Source organism: Lactuca saligna, chromosome 8 (genome assembly GCF_052625555.1).
Source record: "Lactuca saligna cultivar CGN05327 chromosome 8, ASM5262555v1, whole genome shotgun sequence".
Taxonomy (NCBI): Eukaryota; Viridiplantae; Streptophyta; class Magnoliopsida; order Asterales; family Asteraceae; genus Lactuca; species Lactuca saligna.
In genome coordinates, this window is record NC_136424.1 from 213,750,478 (window position 1) to 213,755,213 (window position 4,736).

Consider the following 4,736-nt stretch of genomic DNA (forward strand, 5'->3'; position numbering starts at 1 on the left):
ACCCTAGCCTTCCACTACTCTTAAATAGGGATCAAAACACATGATTAGGGTTTTTATTGAACTCACATTGTGAGAATGTAACCCTCACGTCATGAGACTTAAAATGGTCACATGTCTAAGTCATGTCTCGAGACCATATTTCTCACATCGTAACCTTTAAATTTTGGGTTTTTTTAATTCTTATTTAGCTCAAACATTTTAAAAATCGAGTACCTACATTAGATGTTACAATTCTCCCCCACTAGAATCAGACTTTGCCCTTGAATTCCCTAGTCTCGAACAAAACAAGATGGTGGGTACGCAAGTGGAACCCTTTCGGTGCTGCCATTACCATTGCACCTTTACCATGCCCATTTCCTTGTTACACAAGGTCTTCGTCTTCTGGTCGATAATCGCTACCGGTTGCTCCACATAATTCAAGCGGTCATCCACCTGAGTATCATCCAAGGGTACTATGGCGGTCTCATTAGTCACACACTTCCGCAACTGGGAAACATGGAAGGTGATATGAATTTGACTGAGCTTATCTGGTAAATCCAGTTGTTAGGCCAACTTGCCTACCTTAGCTATCACCCGTAATGGACCGGTAAACTTGGGGCTCAACTTTCCCAGCTTCTTGAATCAGATAACGCCTTTCCAAGATGATACCTTCAGGAGTACCATTTTCCCGACTTGAAATTCCATCTTAGATCGGTGTCGGTTAGCTTAACTATTCTGATGACTCTAGCTGTCTCCAATCTCTGCCTAACCTACTGTATAAGTTCCTCCATATTGAGTACTATCTCTATGATCCCCATGATCCACTGACCAGTATCTTCCCAACAAATTGGAGTTCGAAATTTCCTCTCTTAGAGAAGCTCGAAGGGAGGCATACCAATACTGGTGTGATAGTTGTTATTATAAGAAAACTCAACCAGAGGTAGGGAGTCCCAGATCCCACTAAAATCTATGATACATGGCCTTAATATGTCATCGAGCGTCTAGATGGTTCGCTACCTCTACCCATCTGTCTAAGGATGATAAGCAGTACTAAAATACAATCGAGTACCCAACTCCCCATGGAACTTCTTCCAAAATCTGGACGTGAAACAAACATCCCGATCTGACACAATCAAAGAGGGCACACCATGGCAAGCAACCACCACTCGAACATAGATCTCTGCCAGCTTCATTGCATAAGAGCTCTCACGAATGGACAGAAACTGATCACTCTTTGTCAAACGGTCAACAATCACCCAAATGACATTAAAACCTTTGTGGTCTTCGGTAAGTTAGTGATGAAACCCATGTTGATCTATTCCCATTTACATAATGGGACCTCCAAGGGCTGTAATTTTCCATGAGAGCACTGATGTTTGGCCTTGACCTTCCGGCATGTCAAGCACCGTTCCATAAACAAAGCCACATCTATCATCATACATGGACACCAACAACTATGTCTCAAATCATGATACATCTCAGTCGTGCCCAGATGGATGTAAAACCTCGATTTGTGTGCATATTCCATCAAAATATGTTCGACCCCACCCAGATAAGGCACCTAAATCCAGCTATGCAGCGCCAATAAACCCCGACTATCATAATCAAAAGTTGATATTTGACCGATCACTCTCTCACTCTTTCGGTTTTCCACCTTGATGACCTCCAACTGAGCAACCATGATCATCTCCAATATTGGAGTCACTACTATCATCCTCAAGCATACCTCCCAAATTAGATTAATAACCGTACTACAACTCAGAGCATTGGCCACCACATTGGCCTTACCAGGGTGGTAAAATATCCTTCACAACATCAAGCTACCTTCGTTGCCTCGTATTTAGGTTGGGTTGCCTCGTATAGGTAGTGATACCAAATATTGAGGGCAAAAGCCATTACCCTCAACTTCAGATCATGCATAGGATAATTTGACTCATAAGGCTTCAGCTGCCTCAAATGTAAGAGATTATGTGTCCCCTCTGCATCAACAGTGCACCCAAACCCATGATCGATCCATCACAATACACCATGAAATCCTAAACTCCTTCTAGAAGGGTAAGCACTGGCATCTCATATAGCTTCTACCGAAGAGCCTCAAATGCTTCCTGCTGATCAGGCCCCCAACGAAAAGTGGCATCCTTCCTAGTCAGTCTGGTGAGAGGAACTACAATCTTGGAAAAATCCTTGATGAACCACCAATAATAGTCTGGCAACCCAAGGAAACTCCAAATCTCAGATGGAGACTTTGTAACTTCCCACTGCATAACAACCTCAATCTTGGCCAGGTCAACCAAAATGCCATCTTGGTTGACGAGGCGTCACATAAACTGAACCACGCACAACCAGAACTCACACTTGGAGAACTTGGCATACAACCTATCCAACTGAAGAACTCCAAGAAGCTCTAATCGATCCAACATAGGCCTACGCATCCAGTTCATGAGATCAATGAATGTTGTTGGTACATTGGTGAGCCCAAAAGGCATCACCACGAACTCATAATGCCCATAGTAAGTCCGGAAAGTCATCTTCAGGATATCCTCCTCCCAAACCCTCATCTGATGGTAAATGGACCTCAAGTCAATATTGGAAAACCAAGATCCCCCTTGCAGCTGATCAAAAAGGTTGTTAATCGATGGTAGTTGATATCGGTTCTTCACCGTCAATTTGTTAAAATCTCGATAATCAATGCACATCCGATGTGAACCATCATTCTTCATAAAAGAAGATCAGTTCTCCCCAGAGTGAGCTACTAGGCTAAATAAACTCCTTCCACAACACTTCATACAACTATGAGGATAACTCCTGCATCTTTGGCAGCGTAAGGCGATATATTGCCTTCGTAATCAGGGCGACACCAGGGATCAGGTCAATCCTGAACTCTATCTGCCTCTCAAGAGGCATGCTAGGAAATTCATTCAGGAAAACATCGGGGAACTCCCTTACGATAGGGACATTAGAAACTAACTTCTCGTTTCCAACTCATGTGTCAACCACGTACACCAGAAATCCCATACATCCATGTTGAAGGCATTGCTTGTCTTGGAGGCGAAACAAAATGCGGATCCAACCCTAGTAACCTCATTGTAGATGGTCAACACTCCCCCACTAGGGTCACAAATCTTCACCAACTGATTCTTGCAGTCAATCAGTCCCCCAAACCGACTCATCCAATCCATACACGTAATCACTGTTAGGGTGCAAAGCTCTCTATTAGATGGTGTCTTAGCTTACCCCTTGTAATATGGTTTTTTTGGTAGATCTTGCCTATATACACTTGTATAGTTTTCATGTATAGGTTTGAGAGAGCTCCTATTGTATAGATATCTAGAGAGTAGTTCTAGAGATAGAGAGAGAGAGAGAGAGAGAGAGAGAGAGAGAGAGAAAGTAATGTAGTAAGCAAGCACATGCTTCTACATATTTTATACTTTCCTCATTATCTATACAAACTATGCCTAAATTTTAAACCGGGTCTTATCGATTATGCATTGATTCATCAATACTACATTTGTCATCATCGTTGGGATCCTACATGTGGTATCATAGCTTAATCTTAAAGGTTTAACAACTTTTTCAAGATTAACGATCCTTGATGGCAATATTTTTGGTGTGTAATCGACTCGAAGATTCAAATTTTTAGTGAGTCTCTCCATTGAATATTTTTTCTTTCAATTCAATATTTGTTGATCCAATTATCTTTGGAACAAATTACTAAAATAGTCCCTATGGTTTGGCTAAATTTGCACGTTTGGACCCTATCTTTTGTTTTGCACTCGAACAATCCGCACCTTTTCTTTTTATGACCCACCTGGTCCCTATGTCTGTTAGTCGTCAATTCCAAATGTTACGTCCTTCCCCCACGTGTTTCGCACATGAGGGGTATTCTCGTCATTTTATATAAAAAACCTATTAGAACCCCCCTAAACCCTCATTCTCTCTATTTTCTTATACACCCTTTCTTCATCTCTTTCATTTCCTCTTCTCTGAAGTGTAAATCGACCCTAATGGAAAAAACTTGCAAGTGTGGTCAAGTTGGTGTGATACGAAGATCGACTAAAAAGAAAAACCCTAGAAGACTTTTCTATTGTTATACGGGGAAGGTAAGGGTAATTTCTTTTTAAGTGTAACATCCTGAATCTCAGGTATATGAATTTTACATAAAAAGGACATTTTTAACTTGGAACTCGTCGTGTTGATGGCCTCAACTCGATGTGTAGGGAATTCTCTACTCAACTTGTTGAGAGGGGAATTTCGACGAGTAGGAGCTGGAAAATGAAACCTTAATTTTAGGGTTTGCACCCTATTTAAAGAACATTAAGCCTCCCTCCCAGCCTCCTTATTTCCCTCTAATGTCCAGAAGCGAAATCCTAGTTATCTAACCCCATTTTTGAGTATTATGAGGCTAAAAGTTGTATTGTTGGTGCATATATTGAAAGATTGGAAGCTAGGAACGAAGGGGAGCTTGTAGATTCAACACCTACTTCAGCTTGGCATCACTTGGAAGGTAACAAGTCGTTACCTTTATCATCCTAGTGTTAGCTCTTTTCATCTAATGTCGTAAAGCCATTTGTAGCACTTTTATGGGTTGATTCTTGTTTAGTGCATGATCTGAAGTTGTAACTTCAGATCTGGACTCTCTTAAGCCATTAATATCGTAAAGCTTCAAGCTTTATGAAGCTAGACTCTCTTAAGCCTTTATGAAGTTGTAACTTCAGATCTAGACTCTTTTAGCCTAGTTTTAGTATTTAGAGTTTGCA